This window comes from Cupressus sempervirens, chromosome 5, assembly GCF_028749045.1.
Source record: "Cupressus sempervirens isolate cs-2001-9-10 chromosome 5, ASM2874904v1, whole genome shotgun sequence".
Lineage (NCBI taxonomy): Eukaryota > Viridiplantae > Streptophyta > Pinopsida > Cupressales > Cupressaceae > Cupressus > Cupressus sempervirens.
Window position 1 is genome coordinate 607,995,233 of NC_143122.1, and position 25,086 is coordinate 608,020,318.

The window sequence follows — 25,086 nt, forward strand, 5'->3', positions numbered from 1 at the left end:
AAATATGCTTCAAATGTGCAAGAAAACTCAAAAAAATTATTCAATTCTTGGTTGTCCGTACAATTTCTATACTATTTCGTACATACCAATATAGACACTAGTCATATTAAAATTAATTTTCTTCAGGATTGAAGATGTTTGGTGATCAAATTTTTATGGGGGGATCGGTTATGAAGTGTTTATGCAATTATTTTGTTCTAGTGATATGGTTAGAGGTCCTGTTGAACAAGCCCTAGATTAGTGACCCCAAAACCAAGGGTTTGGTGGCAAATGTGTTGTGTAAAGGGTAGAACCTTAAAATCTTGAAAATCTATTGTTTCTCAACCCCTAGAAGGATTGTTTCACCCTTTTGAATTGTAAGGTTCAGTGGAGTTGTGGGTTGCTGTGTAAAATTGGAGAATTAGGCCTAGTGTGGATAGGCTAGGGGTATCGGATCTTGGGTATGGTCCAAAAGGGTTGATATTGAAACTTAGGGAGGATTTATAGATCCCAAAAGGGTATCTTAATTAGGTTTTAGTTTTCATAGCTGTTTGGGAACTATTGGAGAGAAATCCAAATTAGTGACTGGTGAGGGCTACTAGCTTTAAGGCTAGATATGAATGTTGGGTAAGAGATTAGTTGTCCAAAATGAATGGATGGATGGAACATGGTGGAAAGGCCATGAGGAGATGATTCACAAAGGAAGAATGAAGGTTGAAGCCTTGGAAGAAGTTATGGTGTTTGGGAAACTCTAAGTGCACTTGGGGTAGCGTGGAAGGTAAGTCCTTGAGGGGACATTGGAGTAAAGAGTTGTTGCTAAACGAATGGATTTGCTATCTCATATGAAGAAGATGGATACCACACACCACCTCTGTATCATAGACTAAGAGTGCATTGCACTTGTTATGGCGCTTGGGAATGTAGTTTCTTCATGTGATGCATTGGTCTTGGGGATCAATCTCGATTGGGTGTCAATGTTGGGATTTCTCAACTAGAAGTAACGGAACTGGTTGGGATTCACTAGAGTGACCTTGGAAGATATAAGGATGAAATTTTTAGACGTTTAGGTGTTATTCACCATTTGACTAGTCACTTTGTGTCCCTGTTTCATCTAGAGATTGATCGGGACAAGATTCTCAATAAGGATTGGAGCATTGATCAAATTGGTACACTTGAGATCGTTGCTTGGCAATCCTTGGTGAAGGAAGGCTCATTCCTTTAATTGTGAAATTATTGGTTGGTTGCAGACCAGCCACACCACTCTGTAGTTTTCCATAATAGTAGAGAGTTGGCAAGTTCTTCTTGGCCAAGGCGGGGAGAGTTCATAGTCTCAAACTTGTGCAGGCTTCTTCTAGCCACTTCTGAGGCAATATGGACTAAGGCATTACTCAAAATTCATGCTAAGACTATAGGCCACTCCTATGCTTTGAATAGAGTGTTGAAATTGGTGATATCAAAATGTATTTCACAAATTCATGTTATGGGCAGCAGTAGCCGTGGATCATTTTAGACCTACCACATGCGAAGTGACCATTTTATGTTAATTTGAGCTTCACTACTATAATATTCTCTACTTAACAAATCCAACCATGTGAAGGTGGAAGCTCATCTAGCCTCACCCCCCTCCCCCTAACATCAATCTAAAGTACCCATTATCATCTGATTACATACTTCATTGATTCATTCATCCATTTATGAACCATAACATTCAATCAATACAATCACATAACATTCATTAATATGATATAAAATTCATTAATACTCAATACTAATCAAGACTTCATTAAGACATAACAATATTCATTAACATAAGATAAAAATCAGTATTAATACGCATCATTCATACATAATTACTTAAAACAAAGTTCTTTCATTATCCAACAAGGTTTATGAAAGAAGATTTTTAAAACATCATTTCTTATTTTTGTTTTTATGAGCTCTCTTAAGAAAAGTGTTCATAGGAGCATCCATATCTGCATCATTCTCCTCCTCTTCTAGCATGTGTAATGTCAAATTATGATGGCTCCTTTTCTTTGCAGGAGCAGGAGGCTGCTGCACTAAAGGGGGCTCTGTTGCAAGAACAAGTGAATGGGATAAATTGGCATACTCTTTTTCATTTTTTAACTGTTACCAGTCTATAATTAAGTACTAGTACAACATAACATGCATTTTTCTTACCTGACAATGCCACATCATGTACATTAACATTTTGATCCGCGGCCACGTCAACATGTTGAACACTTGGAACATGTTCCACTCCTTCGACATGATGTTCAACATGCTCTGAAATATTCAAAAAAATATTATCATGAGTGATGGATTCATTTTGAGCACTGCACATGAAATATGAGTCAATAAATTTGACTCAAACACTACACAGTTAAATCATGATAGAAATATCACAATATTTACTCTATGAGATTTGTTAGAACAAATGATTTATCAAAGTACAGAATTGGAAATCATTATCAACTACTGATCAAAAGCTTAAAGATCCCTATTTTAAAATAATGAATATGTTTAAGCAACCAGAGATAATCTTGAAAGTAGTGTTAGAGAAATAAGAACAAAACTATGTGAATGATCCAAATCATATAATAAATTGCCTTGCCAATCTATAAACTTGGTTCTCATTGCTCAAGAATACCCTAAATACATAATACAAGAAATGCAAACTACTATGATTTAATAAACAACAAATAGCCAAGAGAAAAGTCTCAGCTCAAACAAACAAAATCTCATGTACACTGCAATGGAATTGAGCAGCAACATAGAGACACCTTCCAGTGATGAAAACTATAGTTATGGATTTTCAAAACATACATTAAAATAGCCTCAACGATATGAAGAGCTAGTGGTAATGGCTCACAAACTAATATCAATACTTTGTGTCTGTAATCCTCTTTCAACTATGACCAATATTTGAACTTAGATGGTGTATATTCAAAAAGACTCTTGACGACTATAAAGTATAGAGATACACACATCTTAAAGACTAGGAAGTCAAGTCTCTCATGTCATTTGAGATGCATATTCTTGAGGATGCTAATAAGTGGTCTGTTATTATATTTTTATTAGCATGGAACCCTCACTTGGAGAAAATTTTGAAGAGGTTGTAGTCTTTAAACAATACATTTTCTAAAAGATCTGCACAATGAGCATAGAATATATGTTTCGATAAGAGCATGCCTGGACAATAAATGGAAGGAGAACATTTCATATTTCTAATTGCATAATTAATTTCCAATAGAAAATTAATACCTCCACCACTATAATGCATAGTATGGCCTTCGTCACGAGCAAGTTCTGTGGTACGATATGAAGGCTGCAATAAAATGCTATGCACATTGTTATGTAGTCAATTTACGTTCAAAACTAATACCAAAAAAGAAAAGGATCAACTATTCAATTTCATTTACTTTTCATCTAACCAATTTACCTATGAGATATCATTTGGTGAACTGGATTCTTGAGCAAGGCTTATAGATTCTTCGCGTAGGCATGCAACCATGAATTTATAGCCTTCCTTCAAGGCAAGTTTTCTATCTTCATCTGTGACCTCCACATTGAATTTTGTGCCCTATATTTTTTGCTTAATATCATCAGTTTTGTATGTATGGTTTAACTAAACAAAATTGTTTGCAACATTATATTAAAAAAATTTATTTCATATCATTTCTCCTACTTACAACTCGAGACTGGAGATTCATATAGCCACCAGAGCCAAGTTTGTGTTGGCCAAACTTTTCTACTCTCGCTTTTGTAGCCACGGATGTATCCTGCAATCTATGAACAATTTCAAACATCTTAGATTGTATATTTACAAATATGAATAATTAGTGCATGATTACAATGTACTTAATACTATTATGACATACCTCTTTTTTCCCTGTGCTGCTTCATTACCTCTATCTTCACATAGCTTTTTCTCCTTTGCATCTTCTACTATTTCATTCCACTCCATTGGTGGAATCATAGCTAGATGGTCATACTTTGGATTATCCTTAAGAGCCCTTCTAAATTGATCCCTCATAGTCTTTATATGCTTTTCTGCTCTTTTGAGAAGTAGGCCATTGTCAAACATGTCTTTTCCAAATTTCTCGTCAAAAGATGCAATGAGCTGATTTTTTAATTCTACGGTTTGTAAATTCCACCTTTTTAAAAACAAATAGATTGTTAGATCAATAGCTTTAATATATTATAGTAAATGAAAGAAAATAAAAATTATGTAGAAATGATATGAAACTGCGTACCCTTTACATATGGTGGGTCTGAATAGTCTCAATGCCATATGAAAAAGATGTTCAAAGAAAACATTATTACCTGCAAAAACATAAAGGATTTATTAGTCCAAAGCGAGTAATATAAAAATAGATTTTTTTTACACTTTAAATAAAAACAATTTTAAAGCACCTGGAAGCTTTCGTTCTTTTAACGGAAACATAGTTTTCTTATTCAGCAATAATGTCCCTTCATATGAACTAGTACTAATCACATGAACTACTCCAGGAAATGGATCAACTTTAGCAGTACTGCTCTCTGCTGGTCTATCAACCAAAACATCATGACAATTAAAGTAGACACCAAATGAATTAAAGCATACTTATGGATATAATCAAATTGAAGAAATTGACTAGCAAAAATGTTTTTTCCTCGCATTCCATTAAGGATTTAATTCAGGATAATCAAATAGTGTATTAAAGAAACCATATTTTTAGAATTCATGATATATTTTTGTTTATGTTTATGATAATATAATGTGTGATTTTTAATCATCTATGTTTAGGATAGCTTTCAATGGTCCATGGTCTGTTATCACAGTGAGAGTTCAAGAATATAAAAGTATCTATGCACATACATTTTAGAGAAACATCGTAGAGAAACATAAAAGACAAAATTAAAATATATATTTTAAATGATATTTCAGTTTACTTTTGGATTAAAAGGTTAGACTATTTTTTCCATGTGAATCTGAAACATCAATTCAAAAAGTAGCACAAAATCTTGCCTACGTAGTACAATATATGGTACTTCGTTGTTCATCAACTTGTACAAATACATTACAAAATATAACAAAACAAGATTTTACCAGTTCTAGTGGGCATAGATGAGGATGTTTGCATGGCCCTTGTTGCCAACAATGCACTAGGAAATAGTGGACCGGCAACTGAAGGAGGGGTCCGCACATCATCATGAGCTGAGGAATACAATATTGTTAGCAAAGACATTTGCAATGGATAAAGATCAAATGGGATACTAGCTAGAAATGTCCACAAAAAAAAAGTAAGTTTTATAATGTTGATGAAAACAAACAAAGTGCTACTTACACGAAGGTTGTGCGCAATGACCATCACCATGTTCACCATGTGATGTCACAAATGGCACAAATTTCTATACAAGTACGCATAAAATTAGAGATCAAGATCCATAAGATAATATAAAATATTCATATCTATTGAACTTCTATTATTGCTTTAGTCGAATTACTGCTTACCTGCAAAGATTGGATTCTACGGCCCAATTCTATTCTCAGTGCCTCTTTCTCCTCACTTTTGTCACCCTTGATGATAATGTTAACAAGTTCATCAGTGTATCTTTGCTTGATTTTTTGGGTGATGAACACAGGGTCAATACTAAGGGCGATGTTATGTAGATATGAAGCTCGTATTTCAGATCGCATTTGATCAGCGGTCATTCTAGCTTTTTCCTATCATTTGTGACATTAAATATCAGTAAAATTTCATCAAAACAACTCCAAAGCCATAAAGAAAAGAACATAATAATATGACATTTGTTTCTATATTAACATTAAAATTTACAATATTTAATTTTTACCTCTACTGAAGGTGTCTGGGATGGTGCATCCATAGCGCCCTGTGAAAAAAATTAGTAAGTCTTAGAAATCAATAGCAAAATTAAAGTAATAGACTTACCAAAAAAAAATATTAATAATAAAGTAGATTGTATATGTAAATCATTTGTCTTAAGTTATAAATTTAGTGTAACTAATGTGTATATCTAAAAAAAAATTGGCATGTTCTACTTAATGTTTATATGTGCACATATGGTTTAGAAAGAAAAGTTTGGTCGTACAAAACCCCATCATAGTTGACATTGATCCTAGCTGGAAATTTCATTGATCATCATGATCTTCATCCATGTCATCATCATCATCATCATCATCACCATCATCGTACTTCTCACTTTGATCGTTGTCGTCACCACCACCATCTTCTTTGCCATCATCACCATCTTCATCGCCATCATCATCATCTTCATCACCATCATCATCATGACCATCATCACCATAATCATGATCATCATCAACATCATCATCATCATTATCACCATTATCGTCAGCATGACCAAAATCATCACCATCTTCTTCATCTTCACCACTAGGTAACTGTTGTTCCTGATAATCATTTACTTCCTCTTCTGCTTTTTCAATTTCTTATTCTTCGATCACATTATACTTTACCAGCCTTCCTCTTGGGTCATGTCTAACAACAAATGACCAACCTGGTTTCTGTGGAACACCAAAATAAAACACTTGCTTGCACTGGCTTGGAAGAACATAGGGCTCATCTCCGACTGGCTCAAATGACCTTATATTAATCATAGTAAATCCACTATCATGTTCAATAACAGTCCTATCAGGATCATTTCGATTCAGTCGTAACCTGAACCATTTGATGGCAAATAGAACTATTTTGAATGAATTAAAGTTGCACTCAAGTATATCATCCAAAATGTCATAGTATCAATTTTTAGATCGTTGAGGATGTATGTCAGTTCTAGATGAAATATTGGTGACCACAAAGACAACACTTATCCCAAAATCACACGTTTTCTTCGTTTCATCTGACTTTTTGGTGCAAAATTTATAGCCATGGTAGTACATAGCTTTGTGGTGTTTGACCTGTAATTATTCAAACATGTCAAGAATATTTGCATCGATCTATGAGTTGATATTAAACTTACATGTGATGATTAGTAATCTTATGCGTACCTTTGTATCTCTTAAGCCATATATTAGATCAAGTACCATTTGTGTAACATGGAGATCTCCATTACGATGAGCTTCTTTAACCAATGATACAACACCATCCCATTTTAATGAGTGACCATTTTCTTGAGACTGCTCAATCCATATCGTCATCCAATCAAGATTGTTTGCAATATACAAGTGTAGTGCATCCCACTCACGACCAACTATAAAGAAGACAATTACACTAGTTAGAAACAACTTATATATATTGATGATGAATAATAATTATTAAACTAAAAAAAAAAAAAAACCTTATAATTACCTGTCACCCTCCTCAATCTACCTTTCCCCCTCAGGTACTCCCCTTCGAATTTGTCATTAGAGTTGGGATCCCAAATGCGATCTACATGGATATTTGCTGCAAACTTTGGAAGATATTCAGTAATGTACACCATGGTCTAGTATATCATATATCCCCCTATCATAGAACCCTTAGGACGTGCTCTTTGTCGAACCAAGCCCTTCATAAATTTCAAATGCCTCTCAACCATCCACATTGATCTAACTTGTACAGGTCTACACAATTCAATCTCCTCAACTTGATGTATGAGGTAGTGTTCTTGAGCATTGAAAAAGGTTGGAGGTAAACAATTTTGCATTTCATACAGAAGCTGTGGAATTTTTCTCTTCCAGTATTTTATATCTTTTTTGTCAATTTCTTTAGATGATAACCACCTAAAAGAGATTCAACACACAAAACCATATAAATGATATTTCAAATAAAATTATACAATAGGTTTAAGAGAAAGCTACAAATTTAAGAAAAAACACTTCTAACCTCATGTATTTTCCAAGATCATATATAACTTGTTTAATACTGTTGTCAAACTATTGTGGAAGGGATAGAGGTAGGACAAACTGCAATCATTAAAAATGATCATTTCAATATATTATTAAATAATGCAATAGGTAGTACATTCAATCTTACAAATATACTGTAAATAGAGAACATGACTTACCTTGAGGAAGGTATGCCAATCATGTGTTTTCAACCCAGGCCCAAAATCACCTTTCTTTGATAGAAAAGTGCTTATATTTGCAGCAAACCCTGTTGGAATTTTTTTTTTTTTTTTTATGACTTCTTTTAATGCATCACTTTGTTGCTTCGTTAATAACCAGGGAAGGGCGCTTGTATTTATGCAGTCTCCATTTCTATTTGATTCAATGGAAGCTTTTAGTGCATGATTGGATTCATGAATGTCGGTACAAATTTTGGCAATTTTTTCTCTATCACACCTTCCATCCAACATTTTCCATAGTTTCTCTATTACATTCTTTCCAATATGCATAGCATCAAAAAAATGCGCAATTGGGAGATCCTTGTAGTACGGTAACCTACTAAATTGAGTAGGATAACTTTTCATTCCTCTAGGAACTTGGTCATTGATGCCTTGACGACCTTCACAAGCATCAATTACAATGTTAGTGAATATAAGACAATATCAAAATACAAATTTTAAACTTCGGATGACAAATTGGATATTACCTCGATAATTTAGTCGATCATATTCCAACTTCTATAAATGAGGTGTCATTCTTCGTGGCCTTGATGATGTCTCTTCTTTCCCATTGAAAAGATGTTTTTTGGCAATTCGATACCTATGATTATTGTGAAGAAAGTGTCTAAACTTATCAAACACCTGCTTTCTTAAAGTTCTCAAATGATGAGATTTCATCTTTAGACCACAAACTGGACATGCGAATTTTCCCTTTGTCTGAAGACCTACAAGATTATGCAGAAGTGGATCATGTACAATTATCATGCACAACTTAAACATTTGATAGTAATGTGTAAGCACTATAACAGACCAAAAATATGTGATATTAACAATATAACATACCACAAAAATGAGTTAACACAGGGGCATCATGTATTGTCCATAGAAGCATTGCATGGAATTGAAATTGTTGATGTCCTATCAGTCTAGAGATGTCATACATAGTGATGTCATTCCATAACTTCAACAACTCGTCAATCAAGGGCTCAATATACACGTTCATATATTTCACTTGGTATTTACCTAGCAATTGAATGAACATAAACATTACATTATTATTATGACCATTTTCATGCACTATTTATAAATTAATTTAGATAACTATAAAATGATAAAAATACGTGGCACAATCATTGACAACATTATGTGCTCCCTCTTTATGGACATCCAAGGAGGAATGTTATTATTAATAACAAAAATAGGCCACACTGAGTAAACAGATCTCATATCTCCATATGGATTGACATCGTCCGCTGCCAATGAAAGCTTCAAATTACGAGGTTCTTCTTTAAGGTGTGACCATGTTTCTTCTATCTCTTTAAATGCAAAACCATCGGTAGGCATTCACATAATGTCATCCTAACTTCTATTGCATGCATGGTAATCCATAAATTGTGCCAAGGTAGTGCACCTGAATAACCGTTGAAGATGTGGAATAATGGGAATGTACCGAAGAACCTTGTGAGGCACTTTTATTATTATTTGATCTGACCGATATCTACTACTATGACAATCAGTGCATTCTACTGCAAATTCATATTTTTTATGATATAGAATGTGATCATTGGGACATGCATGTATTGTTTGATACTTCATTCCAATCTGATCCATAATGTTAGATAATTCTCGATACGAATGAGGCAAAATGTTTGATGGTGGTGACAAAAACTCACTAATCAACCTACAACAACAAATATGAATTGTTAATATAATGAATAGTAATTGTATGCTAACATTAAAAATGACAAAAATGACATACCTTAGCATACGTGACATTGCTACATTAGATATACCATTCATAACCTTTAAGTTCACCAACAACACTATAGCCAAGAGTAGAGTTGTTTGGGAGCCTTCGTATAAGGGCTCGTGTGCCTTCTCAAGTAAAGGTATATCAAGACCATCTTCATCATCATTATCAGAGTTTCTAGTACCATCATTGTGAGCCTCTTCATCACCTGCCCCAATACCATCTTCTTCAATCATGTCCTCTGGCACATTATCATCTTCTTCTATGAGAGTGTTATCCTTAGCTTGGATATTCACACTTCCATGTTCCTCCAGTAGGAAATCCACATTCAGCAATGGACAAAAATTGTGGCCCCCTTCAACATAACCATGTTTCCTACAATGACTCTGGGCTGTTGTGATTAGAATTCTTCGAGTCTTTAAGCCTTTACAGATCTTGCAATGACAATAACATTTATTAGGTTTTCTTCAGAACTAAGCCCACAATGCAACCATTGTCTCATTTTGTTTAGTGTTCATATTGTCAGGCATGATCTTTCTTCACAGGAAAATATATCTGCAAATAAATTGGACATGTTGTGATTAATGTTTATATCTGCACATATGGATTTTCTTGATTAATGTTTTCAAATGTAACTAAAATGATCTATAATTTCTAGAAGGCATAGATGTTTGCAAAATGTGCAGTACCACCCTTCTACCAAAAAAAAACACCTAGTATAGAATAATGGATAAGATCAAGACAACAATAATAGCAGTCCTTCTATTGATACGCCTTTTGAAGGTTGAATAAGGTCCTAATTTTGCTAACCCACTCTGTTTTATCTACTATACTTTCTGCTTTCAGCACAATTGCACTATGTGCTGGAATATAAAGCCATGAAATAAAGATCAGCAACCATTTGAGCATAGAAGGTGCCAATTTAATATACAAATATGTGCACTTGCAGTTTGAAACTTGAACCCCAAAAAGACACACACCTTTTAGTGCTATTCTGTATGAAACCTTGTTGTTGATTTTGAATGTAAGACTTATAGCTATAGCATCAGGACCATTTTCCTTTTTTGAGTTTTTAGAACTTGATTTAGCTAGAGTTGGAGAATCAGAAGTACCATCATTAATTCATTTATTCAAAGATATTAATTCATTAAAAAGTTTTGTGGTGCTTGCTAGATAATGAAGAAAACCAAATACTCCATATAAAATTACACAATGGATAAACAGATAGAAACAGTCAATCTCATTTTTTCGTTACTTGATTTAGAAGTTTAAAGGTTCCAATTACAAAACAATTTTTGTATCCTTTGAGGAACTTTTGAAAAAGACCAAAAGCCTTTATAATCACAAGAGATCAACTTATAGTATACTTAAATGTTAGTAAAGATCTGCATTGTAAAGTTTCCTGGAAGTGACTGGCGTACATTACAGTTACTATGCCACTTAGGCACCACGATATTGCCACATAGGCACTACGATAAAATTAACCATTTCTATTGGTTGGAGAGGCTATGGTGAATTAAAGTAGTATCTTGAGTATCTAGGAATCAAGACCTTTATTAACATGCAACAAATCAGAGTTCTTTGCTAAAGTAAAACTATGTATTCTCATGCTTCTCCATAGTTGTAGAGGCATGTTTGTTACCATCATCCTAAGGCATGGATGCAGATAACATTTACTCTTCCCAAAAAATTGAACATAAAGCATTTCAAAATAGAAATCACAAAGAATTTCTGTCTTCACTGGATTCTTATTTCAAGTGAATTCTTAATATAGCTAGAAACTCCATTATGGCATAATGATTCAAGTTAGCAATCCTTTGTAGCAGCTTTACAATCCTAGCTAGAAATACTAGTTCTTTACACTTTTCCAGAAATGATTCTTTACACAATGATATTGGAAATATATTGTTGGCTGACAAATTTTCCCTCTTAAAAGATATTGGAATAAGGGTGATATTCTTGCTCAAGGTTGTTATCACCTTTTATTACTTCCAAGGTATAGCCCCCTGCATAACAACCAACTTGGCAAAAGGGTCAAACTCTAAGGGAAAGTTATCCACCCTCTAACTTCACCATCCAACAAAAAATGAAAACTTCCATATGTTGCACAATACTAATCTTCTCTAAAACCCAGAATAATTTTGTTCAGAAAAGATGGCAAGAACATATCTGAAAGAAGCAGGGAAGACATCAACATTGTGTAAAAATGAGGACAGAATCATCCCTAACTCTACTAGGGAAGCTTATTTAAGTAAATAAAAATGATTATTATGAAAGAAAAAATTGTATCTTCCATTTATATTATTTGAAAGACAGGCATGCAGGGTTGTGTGTCATGATTAGTGCTGAAAATTATAGTAACATGTGACATTACATGTTTTTTTAAAAGCATGAATATGCTCATCTTCTGTCCTAGATTCTCCATACATAAACTTAGTACAAAATCACTTGGGGTATGTAGATGAAATGTATTCCATCTTTGCCTTTGTAAGCAAAAGATCTAAAAGGAGAGTGAAAAGGTAGATTTATTCTTAAAAGAATGGATTACTAAATATAAGACAAGAGATTATTCTAATTACTTTAATTGCATTATAGTTTTTGAACTAGAGAATTAAAGAACAAATATACACTAAGCATGTTTACAAAAAATTCAATAAGATAATAGAATGATAACTAAAATAATGTAAGTCTTCATTAATTTTATTTTATATGAATAGTTGTATTGAAAAAAATGAATAATTGGAAAAAAAATTACTAAGAAGTTAAAAATGGTGGTAATTGGAGAATTTTTACTTTTCTTCAAGTAGGGGAAATGTATCATCAAGTGTTTATCCACCCAACCATGGATCATCTTGATCCTTCCTTGCATATTGCTAACTAAAGTGAGCCCAATCCTCTACAAGGGAATAGGATAAAACCTTCTAGGAACTAGCGTAAGAGTCCTACACCTTATCAGTCAAATCTTACAACTCTTGTCATCTTGGTGTGACCCTTGACTAGAGGTGTATCCAACATCTTAGGATTGTCCAACAGTTGAACTAGTGTACCTAGGCAAAGGATTTCACAAATATGAAGTTAACCTCTCACCCTATCCCACTTGAACTTAAGTCATGTTAGATCATGGGGTTACTAAGGAATAAGATTCCCTCCTTTGGTATTCGAATCCTAGAGATACATGAATTTAACTTCTAATTACAACTGTTGAAGAACATCATCTCATAAATTATAATGATTCTTGTCCATGGATTAGTTTGGTAAGTGTAATTGTAATTTAAAACTTGGCTCCAATGGATCAAATGTCGCTATACTTGGAATTGCCCCACATCTTGTCCATTTGTAAGTTTGATCTGATAATTTAGAATTCATAAAATAGTTGAAAGTGTTATAATTTTCTAAATACAAGAAATATCTTCTACCATCATGCTACATGCTATAAGGGAGAGAGAACATACAAAATTTAGTTGTGTTACTGGTAGAGTCCTTTGACTGTTAAAGTATCACTTTCATATGCTTTGACTTTTGAGACACAAAAATTTAAAGCTCATTGTTAAGATAGTTTCATATTATAGCAGATGATTTTTTTTCCATTTACATATTTTATTTTCACATTAAATTTAGTCTCTTTGGTTTTGTCCATCCTATCGTCAACTGATGCAATGGTTTCTTCTTCTAGAGTATTTAGTCACTTTTCTTATTTAAAAACTATGGTGATTAGCACTACCATTTTTTATTAACAAAAAGGATATACAACATACTAGTAAATGATGTCATTACAATTTTCTCAAGGTTTATTATTTCTAGGTTGTGTATGTTACTATCTAGGCTCAAAAGTTTAGTCTTTTTGAAGATTATCTTATAGGAAGAATTATTAATGTTTATATTTCAAGAAGAATGTAAAGTAAAAATGTAGACATGAATATCTTCTTGGGCATGCTATAACTATAGAAGATTCAAGATCACATATGGAAAGTTTTAAAGTAGAATAAAGAATTGATAGTCTCTAGGGAGCTACAGCTAAGAGGTTAGGAATTTTGTACATTCTAACTATATATGTTAAGGAATCTTAATGGAAAGATCAAATTAAAGTAAAATTGTAGAGAGATTGGCTACAATTAACATGCCAAAACCTTTGAGAGTTATACGAGGCATAGGTGACTTGTAGATGGAAATGTATGCTAGAAAACTTGGTGCAGTTCTTTATTACTTGAGAGGGGATCTCAGTGATAGCAATCAGTCACTACCTGTGCAGTATTCTACATTAATGCAAACTTGCACCAAACACCACCAAAAGGAAGGAAACAGAGCTGAATTTGCATAGTCTACTCACAACACCCACCTGTAGACACTTGGACTATTCTTGGCTCAATTTGTAAATCTCATTAAGAATGGTTCCAATTTTTGCCATCGCTAGATAACAAAGAGGGATGTCAGAGTCATTGCCATTTTTTTCACCATTCTTTATGTTGAAACAGAGATTCAAAAATGCCTATAATAAAATCTATCGGATCACACGTGTAAAATTCAAAATAATATACATCCACTATTCATGTCACGTCATCCCCAAACTTCATCAATAATTTGGATCCCAAGATATTTCCATGGGACAACCCTCTAGACTGAGAGAATCTAAACAAGCCATATAGGGATGAATTGTTTACAATTAAACAGATAGTGTCAAAGGGAAAAGACATTAGAATGAACATGAAAGCTCAAAAGTTGGTGTTTTGTACATGGAACTCTTGAGAAAGACATGAATATCTTTCTTCTAGTCACATTAATTCTCAGATAGCTTACACAAACACACACTAGATAGAGGCTAGAAAACCATTATGAAAGTTGAAATAGTTCAGCTTAGTTGTGACTTCACATGTCAATGTTTTGAATGAATAGCGTCAAATATAATAGTCAATTTTGACTTGATCTCCAAAAGAACAAAGGTAACAACTATATCCCTTGGTGATATATTTTGTGAGACAACTTTCACAATTTGGTTGGTAGATGTTTGGAGCCTTGAGAAAGCTAATGATGAAGATCATGCATATTTTTGTTGAATGCTTGGGTAAGATCATATCTGATTTATGAGGATGGCTTGTACCACTACAAAAGAGTGCATGGCATTTAATAATTATGGGTTGCTAAACTTGGAAATAATATATAATTGGACAAAACTATGATTCATTTGATAGGATAGTTTTAATTTTTATGTTTACTAACAATTCATTTAAGAGACTTAAATGTGGATCAATCATTTGTCATTCGTAATGGCTCCTTGCACAAGTGCTGAGATTAATGAAGATGCATAAAATAAATGCAACAATACTAATAAAAAGAGGATGAGGATAAACTAAACATAGAAAATGGCTAGTAAATTGTCTAAAAGGCTCATTTAGATATAAATAGTGGGGAAAGACTTCTTTTGAAGGCATGGAAGACTAGATAAACATGCTGCAATGATCTTGTGGGAATACATAGGCATTCCAGTGCTATAAGGATAGATTAACATAATTCTGAAGCATGTTCTACTATATGTGGTTTAATATTGGTTCACTTCAATTATCAGGTTATCTGATCACCTAAGAGACACTAGTGCCCCATATGCATGTAATGCTGAAACATATAAATATTCCTTCACAAGTATCCACCTTAATGGATTTAGAAGAGATGAAGAATTATTTTTTTAAACTCACCTTTGTGCATTGCTCAACTTATGGTTCCAAAGGAAACAACAATGTTCTTGTTTTAGGAAAAAAATTACCAACAGCCTATTGTTTAAGAAGGGATACTTTCTTCTTGACCTTAACACTTTTTGACATTATTTAATTTGGTATATCTTTGTCGTAAATTTTTGTATAGAATAGTGCGCTAAAATAAGCATAAAATTGTGGAGCTGAAATTAGAACTTTCTTAAAGGAAGACAAGGTTTTGTCTGGACTCTAAAATTTAACTTTTGACCAACAGACTGAGAGGACATACCCATAATTTTGGCACTATGCTTCATCATCTGTTCAAGATTATATCTATATCTTCAATCTGTGAGCAAAGAGCAAGTTTGATCATTAATTTTAACTGTTTCATGGGGCTCTAATGTTTTCTATTTTACAGCTGACCAACTATTGAAGAATTCATCTACCTCTGATTTTTCTTTGAAAAAGAGACCACTTCTACAGCTTACCATTAGCCTGTTACAAGTTGAATCATCCCAGTCGTCACTCTTTAAAACATGTTGATGCCCCTTATCATCTGTCTTGTATAGCCTTAGAATAAATATCAGTTATGCTTATTACACTGTCCAAATTCTCATTAAGACTTACAAATGGCATTTGAGTGCCTTCTTGCCTCTTTGATCTATTACTTATTGACTACATTACACAATGCAAAAGATATCCTTCTCTAGTGACATTTTTTGGATTATTGGTAGACCATTTTCCACCAAAGTGAACATTGTCCAATATCTCATATGTAGCAGCATTGTGAATAAAAAATATTTTCATAAGTTTACCTAGCCACATCATAGCCTGATTCAGCATTCCAAGGCTACAAAAATGATTAAGCAGTGTACTATAGGACACCGTATCTAGGAAAAAACCCATTTTAAAAAGTTTTTCTAACAAAGTAAGAACCAGACCAAGGGAATCCTTGTAGAGCCCATCCCAAATTGTATTGAAAGTGAATGTGTCTGGAGAAAATCCTGTGGAAACAATGCTCTCAAGGAGATTAAAAGCTAGCTGAGTCATTTTTGTAATGCAAAGACCATTTATCAAAGTATTGTAGGTAATAACATCAAGAGCACAACCACTACATGATATCATGTTCATGATCTCCAAAGCTCGCTTCATATCAGCTGCCTTACAGTGAGCATTAATTAAAATATTGTAGGTAAAAATATCAGGGGACAAGCCATTGCTTGGCATGAGGGTACAAAGCTGATTTGTTGTACTTATCATTTCTTTTTTACAAAATCCATTAATGAGAGTATTAAAAATAACGACATTAGGCGCAAGCCCAGTTTTTAATCATTTTGTTTTCTAACCCAATGTCCATCAATCAATGAGCTATAAGTGAAATTGTCAGGAAAAATGTGTTGATTTACCATTTTCGTAAGGAATCTATGTGCCTACTTTATGTAGCTTATCTTGCTAAGCCCGTTCATAAAAGGAGTGTAAGAAATAACATCAGGTGGAATTTCTTTCTTGTCCATTTGTGCCCACAGTTTAAAAGCTTGTTCTACATTACCATTCTTGAGATGTTCATCAATCAATACACTGTGTACAGTTTTTTCATGAATCAAACCTTCTCCAAACATTTCCCTCAAAAGAAAATGTGCCTCTTGTATATTACCTTCCTTGCATAACCTAATTTTAAGAGTAGTATAAGTAATCACATGAGGCAAAATACCACTCTTTACCATATTATCAAATAGTTTGAATGCAACACTTGTGCAGGCAACCCTGTCGTGTCTAGCAATAATGATATTATACGTAAAGTTTTTTGGAGCCAAACCATTTAGAATTAGTTGGTTTAAGAGTCTGACTACTTCTTTTAGCCTACCAGCTCTACAATGACCTGAAATGAGCTGTAAGTGTACATATCAGGAGGTATGTTCCTTTCAAGTATGTAATGTAATATTTGATTGCCTCGCTTTTCTCTGCCAAACTTGAAATAACAAGCAATGAGAGTGTTGATCCCTAGAGAAACCTGGCTAATGTTGACAGAGAAATGTGCTTGGACATTGCAGGAGTGGATTAAACTTAAAGAAATTAATTTGGATTGTGTTAGGGATTGAACTACAGGAGTCCATTGATTAGATTTTGATAGTTTTGTGTTCTATTTTTTGACTCATCAAATTTGTTTGCCTTGCTTTTGGATTACTGGTATTTATGAATATCTTAGGAGGTTGTTATAAGCACTAGTTTGAAAACTCCAGTTAGGGAACAAAGCAAATGAGAAATGTCTACTCCAAAAAAAGGCAAACATTGTATAGGGTGCATATAAATATATTCAAAACAAGGCAAGAAATGTCAATCTATAAAAAAAAAACTTCAACTCGCCTTTGTAACCCTGGAAAGGAGACTCTTCAATGTTTCCAGTTGTTATTTGATCCTTTCACGCTGCCTTCTTGCTGAAATCTCTTTCAATGAATCAACTTGGAAGCATTCACGAGCTCTCCTCTGCTACAATCAACCACCAAAGAACCCAAGATGTCAAACCCTACTGGTGTTGACGCTATTAAACCCTTTTTCCATGTACTCCTAGCCACAAATTGCAGTGGTAGAAAATGGTTTAGTGCATGCACAAGTCTTCTGGGTGCAATACAATAAGATTAGGGTGGCAAAACTAACTTATTTCAATATTTGGTTAAAGATGAACCCATGTTGGTCAAAATTTCGACCAACACGGGTTCATCTATAACAAAACCCATCACAATTCGACCAAATTGACCCCAAATTATTAGATGGTCGAAAGTTTGGTCGAAAATTCGAGTCAAATGTACTAGTGTTTGAAAGAGTGAAAGAGAGTGACATGTTGCTGGTGGTTTTTCCAAAATTGGGTTTCCACATAAAGTCCTAGTGTCAAACTATGATGAATGTTTTACATGTGATGATCTTTTTATTATGCAATGCAAGTTAATTTTATGGAAGTTTTACATTAGTGACCAAGAAACAACATGATATGTAGGATAAGAAGAATAGTAATGTGTTAATGTTTAAATGTTCAAGTGGTACATATAGATTTTGAGTAATGGATTCACCCCCCTCCCCCCACCCTCTTAGTTATTCTAAGCATTTCTAACAATTGGTTTCAGAGTGCAGTGCTTACAGAGAAAATTTTGAAGGTAATTAAAGATAAAGATCATGAAAAAAAGAGAGATGTACTTGAGGTGAATAAGGAGAACTTTCCAACATGGTAGACCCTGATGAAGCTACACATATATAGTATTATTTATGTTGCTATCAATTTGATGAGAAATTAATATGTAAAGGTAACAATGACTCCTTTGACTAGTGAAGAACTAAGATAGAAGTTAGATCACAACCAAGCAATGTTTGAGATTTCCTCGAAACTAAGCTATGCCAAGTTTGATGACCTAAAAGATTGTAATACTACAAAGAATATGTGGGATAGATTAAAGATCATATATGGAGTGATGACAATGTACTAAGAGCCAAAGCAGAAGACTTGAGAGGAAAATTTAATGATATGAGAATAATGGAAAGTGAAAACATAGTACAATACTACACAAGAGTTAAAGATGTTGTTAATGTTATTCAAGGAGTAAATGGAATAATTGAAGATGAAATAGTGATAAGAAAGGTATTAAGGACTCTACTCCCTATCTATGCCATTAGAATATTTGCAATTCAAGAACTAAGATGCACACCAAGTAACAATTTGGACTTACAATGTGTATTTGGTAGACTTATTTGTTTTGAGATGTCTAATTTTGATAACTACACACCTGCTACCATTGAATCTACTTTCAAGTCACAATTGATTCTTAGTAAGAAGAAAGGAAAACATGTGAAGAGTGAAAGTAATAGTTTTGATGATGAGATTGATGAACTTGAAGCCCTCATTGCAAAAAGGTTTGGAAGAGGAAGAGGTAAATACAAAGGTAAATTACCTATCATCTATTTTTCATAAAAAAAAGTTGGTCATATTGCCACTAGATGTCCTAATACAAAAGACAAGGATGAAAAGAAGTTAAGCAAGTACAATGGAAGAAGAGATGAAAAAGACTATAGAAGAAGAAAGGATGTAAAGGTAAGAAATCTTGTTATATTTCTAAAGAAAAAGACTGATAATAGAAATAAGAGTAATGATGATGAATTTGTCTATGTTGCTATGAAAGAAGAGTCTAATGAAGATGAGAAAGTTGCATTAATTTCTTATGTGAACAAAAGTGATAGATGGACAATTAATAGTGGATGTTCCAATCATATGACTGGTGATAAAGAAAAATTTGAAGATATTGGTCTATATAATGGTGGATGTGTTAAATTTGGTAATGATGTCCCATGTGTAATAAAAAGAAAAGGCACTATTCAATTGACAGACAAGATAACATGTGAAAATATTTACTAGGTTGAAGGACTTAACTACAATTTTTTTATTGTTTGATAGCTAAACAGATTAGGTTATCAAGTTGAATTTCACAATAGAAATGCCAAGATACATGATGGTGATGGTAAGCTAATTGAAAATGGTGAGAAAACAAGAGGTAACTTATTCTATCTAGACCTATTAGGAGATACATGTATGTTTGCACAACAAGATGTCTGGTTATGGCACAAGATATTTTGTCATGTGAATTTTGATAATTTGGTGAATATCAGTAAGATGAAGAAAGTGAGAGGATTGCCTAAACTAAATAATCCTAACAATACTATGCTTAAACAATGTTAGTTAGAAAAGATGACCAAGTCTAGTTCTAAGAGCAAGACATATATTGTTGGAAATATTCAAGACTAAGCTAAGTTATTGAGAGGGGAGGGGTTAATTAGTAACTTCTAAAAATTCAACAATTTCAACTCTTAATCCAACAATCCAATTAGAATTTAATCCATCACATATAATTTAAACTAATTGCATGCATGAGAAATATGAAAGCATTCATAACTATGACACAAAGATTCGGTGACCTAGAAAACTTCCAAATACAAAGTAAAATTGGGGTGGGGATGATATCCACAAACTTTAGTACAATAGTATAAAATTAGCCTATTAAAGCTTACATTGATCACTTCTGATGATCTGCCTTATTAGGAGCAATAAGGACTACTAGGTCCACCTTGTGAAAGGATTTACAAACATACAATTAAGAATGCACTCGGTACATAGATTTACAAAAGATTGTTAGGTCTACCTTGTTAAAGGATTTGATTGATCCACCTGTTAGGATGAAATAGTAGATGATCTCTGATTTGTAACTTGGTTTGCTAAATTAGATTCCTTTAAGTACTAATCACCTTGTTATGATAGATATGGCTTTTTTGCTCCTTATACTACTATAGCCTTTATAATTTGCTCCTTCTACTTTTTTGATTTCATTTGCATTCACATCTTTACCATATTCACACTTGGATATGAAACAATAATTTACATATATATCAATCCAATTATACAAATTACAAAGTTGGCCACAATACAAGTTAACACAAATATTACAAAGTCAGCACACATGAAGACACTCAAGTTCTGAAGACTGACTTGATGAGGTTCTGATACTTGACATCCATTATTAATGCTTAGCATCATCATGTACTTGGTAGATGTAGAAGCTCAGTCCATATTGATCACTTCCAAGTAGTCTTGAACTTGGTCTATACTGGTGACTCGGTAGATACTATGAAACTTGTCATATAAATTGAATCACTTGTTTACCATAACATGACTTGGTAAACATTCTCACCTTGAGCTCAATATAAAATGAGTCACTTGGTTAACATTGAGAAGCTTGATTAACACTGGACTGGAATCACATACACTACAAACTTGATGAACACTACACAACTTGGCTTGCATTGGTAAACTTGGCATACACTAAGATGCATGATTTACACTGCTAATCTTCACTATAACTGTAACTGCTTGGTAACCATTGGGATTTGTCCAAAGGACTCGATAGTGGTGACAACTAAAATACTTTGAAACCATTGATAGTTGTACAAAGAGCTCGATAGCTATATACAATCTAAATAAGTGTGTGTCACTAATAAAAAACTTGACTAATATGTCAACAATCTCCCCCTTTGGCATTAGTGACAAAAACACTTATCAACCAAAACTGAATTCAAAAAGTTTCCTAAATACCAAAATTGATTTTGTAAGGGATATATCTGTACATGGTAAGGTTCTTTCATACAGTATATTATACATCTTCTTGCTATATACACCATATCTCTCTGTACATATCTTACTCCCCCATTGATTTATCAACATATTGCATGATCTCCCCCATAACATATGTCTTTTCTTCATACATGTATCTTTCTCCCTCTTTTTGACATTAATGCCAAAGATGTATTATATTTATTTACATAGTAACACCAAAATGAGATAAACATATTGAATGTACCTTGAGAATGATCACCAAGGTGTTATCCCAATTGTCTTGTAGGATCTTGCATGTGTGATGTGCAATTTGGACTTCTGTTGATAATTCTATCATATGATCTGTAATAGAGAAATCATTGCCATGGATGAGAGTTTTTGAATGTACAATATATTTTTGTATTGAATCCATGATTTCTTTAGTAGACTCAGAAACATCATAAATCTTTCCAAAAAGTGATGACACATTTGTACAAGATGCTTTTAAATTATGCAAAATTGTAGAAAGTTGTACTTGATAAATGGCTATCTATTGAGCAATGTGCTACAACACTTTATTATCAAACTTCTTCTCTGCTTTTTGCACTAACTTATCTTGTCCCTTAGTGTCTTCATTAAATTTTTACACTACCCCTGCTAGTTGATACAAATTTGGCTGAGAAGAGTTAACCTCAATACCTATGGCCTCTGCCAAAATGTTTATTGCATCTTCAATTATTTTAAATTAATTATCTCTCTCCTCTCTTAGTTTTTTCTATTTAGCCTTCTTCTTGAGGAGTTCGCCAAATGACTACATTTGGTCTAGAGTAAGCTTGGAAATGTCCCAATTTGGGATTATAATTTCCTCATCTAAATTAATTTCTTCCTCTAGCTCTTTTCCTTTACTCAAAAATTTTGTGCTTGGTTGAACCTTGGGCTCAACTATTGTTATGCTTATTACTTTTTTACCCAAAATAGAAATAATAGTAGACATGCTAGGACTGGCTATAAAAACTAATACTGTGCTTATTGAATCAATATTTATAGAAATACCTAAAGAATCCAAAAATGGTGTGCTCAACACTATGCTCAAAACTAGAGTAGTCAAAACTAAAGTAGTCAACTCAGTTGATGAAGGAAGAGTCTATAGCTTGGTAGATGAAGTGGAGGTCACTTCTATTAGTGATGTGTTGAGTTGAGTAGGAGCAAAGCATGAGTGGATGATTGGATTAGTATTGGTGGTCACAATAAAACATGTTGGGGCTATCTTTGTCCTTGATGTGGTCACTAGTTTGCTTGGAGAGTGAGGAAGTGAGGCAATGACTACTACAACAATCTTAATTGGATCAATCTCTCATCATCTTGCTTAGCTTCCTCGGTAGCCTCTTTTCCTTGATCCTTTTCATCTTCTTCATTGTCAAAATGATTTACTTCTTCAATATTCTCTTCTTCATCTTTCTCCTTATCTTCTTCATTATCATCATCTTTAATATCAATAGGAAAATCACTTGGTTTATGTAATAGATAAATATTCTTCCAAGTGTTTGTTGCATTACCTATAACATGCTCAATGTCCTTAATCAAAACCAGACAAGTATTAAACTTTAGAGTCAATTTTTCTTCATTTTTCTTAAATGACTCTTTTACCTCAGCATCTAATATGCTCAGTAATAGCTGCCTCAAGGTTTGCCCATATATGTCTTTGATAGTTTGCATGGAAAAATCCCATCTTGGCTTTGTCTTTTCCAATAAATCATTAGGAATTTGAGAAGCTAGTCTAGTGAGTATTTCTATTTTCCCATCTTATCCATCACCAGCTCTTCAATTTGCTTCTACTCCTCTACTATCCTAATTTCATATTTTAATGATTTAAAATTTGTTATTCCAACTCCTACTTCCATATCTTTTAATCCATCTTGGAAGGTGGGTGGAAGTTTTTTGAATATAATGTCTCCTCCTTCCTTATTAACTTTCAAATCACAGTGGATGGCTTTTGTGGCTTGGTGATAATCACTTTTCCTTTCTTCTTTAATGGCTCTTCTTCCTCATATTCTACCTCATCCTCTACTTCCACAACCTCTACTTCCTCATCTTCACCTTTTCCCTTGATTAACAAAAGGGTAGAACTTGTTTTCAATTTATCAATCCTCTTCTTTCCTTTGTTTACCACATGAGGAAGCTTTATTTCAAGTTTAATACTAGATTTTGCTTCATCATATGTGCCAAAATATGCTATCTTAGGATCAACTGGCTCCTTCACAAGAGCTTCAATGATATCTTTAGTTTCATCAATATTAACCTCATAACCAAGAGGTTTTACCCACACAATTCTAGGCTTAACTGCTTGAATGTACAATTTGTCACTATCCACCATGAAACATACATCATCCTTATGATCCTCAACTAGTTTCTTGGGGATTTTGAACCTATTGTTCATTTTCTCTTTGAATGCATCAAAATAATTATCCATAATACTATTTTAATTCTCACCCATTTCAGCAATAAACTCATTTATCTGATATTACATAGGTATATCTTTTCTTTACACAACAGTGCCTTTGAAAGGGAAGAATTTTTTAACATAAAAGAATATACAAGTTAACAAGGAACCAAACTTACATAGATTATTCTTTGAAGTCCTTATGCTTTCCATGTTTTTAAAACTGTCTAAGCAATAGCTCGAAAGGGTCAAATGAAAAATTGTTCTTTACCACCTTGTATGCCAAGTCCACAGATTCACATAACACACTAGTCAATCTACTAGAGCTCTATAGCTTATGTTCAATGACATGAATGCCAAACTTAAATTCCATATCAGAAACATTGCTAATTTTCATTCCTTTTCCATCCCATTTTGCTATGGTTTTCTTTTCCAACTCTGCCTGACCTAGGGTTTTTGTCATTTTGGCATTGGCTAACATTGGGAGGCTAGTGATTTGATGAATCATCTTCTTTGTGATCAACATTGGTTGTTCCAACCACAACTGACCATTATGCACTTGACTAAGGATAAACCTAATACATTTAACTTGAAATTTGTGGGGCATGTGAGGGATATGAGTTAGCCCTTTGGTTTCTAGGTGTTGGTGCTTGAGTTTCAAAACTCCATTTAAACATAGTTGGCCTAGGGCATCGTCCATTTCCAATGGACCAATTTATTGAATAACACATTTGAAATAAGTGTGAATATCATTGATTAGAAGTACCTTTGGAGAGATTTGAGATTACGTTCCACTTGGATCTAGGGTTTCAATGATCGTAGAAGTGAGCTTAAAATCAAGTGCTTTCCATTCCACTCCATGAACCAACATGTTAGATCCTTGCTTAACCTTGCTACTATTGGATGCCATCTTCACTCAATAGGGTTTGAGGAAATTCAAAAAAAATCACTAGAAATTCGCTTAAGTCACTTGGAAGCTCTGAAGATCGTACTTTTACAATAGCACTTGAAATTTCACAATAAGAAATGATTTCAATTTCATTCTTTTTGTTAAAAT